Below are 730 nucleotides of genomic sequence, written 5' to 3'. Positions count from 1 at the left end.
ATTAATTTCATTGTCCAAAACAGCAGTCCGTTTTTAAAAGTTTGGAAGGTGCTGAATTAAAAAATTCAATCAAGTGATTTGCTGAGTAGGGTCGTTTTCCATTCCAGGTGCCTGCCGAGTCAAGGCTAGGTGCTGAGTCTTCGGGCAGCGTTTGGTTTCACCTAGGGGATGACAGGCTTTAAGCCAACAGATGCACTACACGCTGGACAAGTTAATACTGGGCTGCATTTTCAAAGTCCAGTTGGTAGGCATTAGGACACACGTGTTGTGCTTATCAAACAGGTCAGATCTGGGCTGTGCAAGATGCACTTCCCTAAAGGTTGCCGTTACTGTAGCATGCAGCCTCATTCCTACCTGTGCACTCTGCCTTGCTGCCTACCTGCTTTGTGGTATTCAAGAGCAGGAGGCTGTGGTACCAGCCACACCTGTGCCATGCGTGCAATGGAATGCTGGCATGAAGAGCCTTCTAGAAAGAGCTCTCCACGACAGATCCCAGAAGGCAGCTTCTCCCCTTTAGGTCCCGTTGAAGCCTTGCACACTTAACATGAGTTTTCTGTATTGGCCACTAGACAGCCAGAAGAGATGCAGTCTGTGACTGTAGGAGAAAAAGCTGCAGCACCTTTCAAGTGCTATACGCATTTTTAACTGATGTGACATGCTGACTTTATCTGGGAATCGTTGAGATCCAGGAAAGTAAAAAGTAACGTGGGATCCTTTTATTATGTATGAA

This window comes from Meleagris gallopavo, chromosome 4 (assembly GCF_000146605.3).
Source record: "Meleagris gallopavo isolate NT-WF06-2002-E0010 breed Aviagen turkey brand Nicholas breeding stock chromosome 4, Turkey_5.1, whole genome shotgun sequence".
Lineage (NCBI taxonomy): Eukaryota > Metazoa > Chordata > Aves > Galliformes > Phasianidae > Meleagris > Meleagris gallopavo.
Note: the sequence above shows the minus strand (reverse complement) of the source record.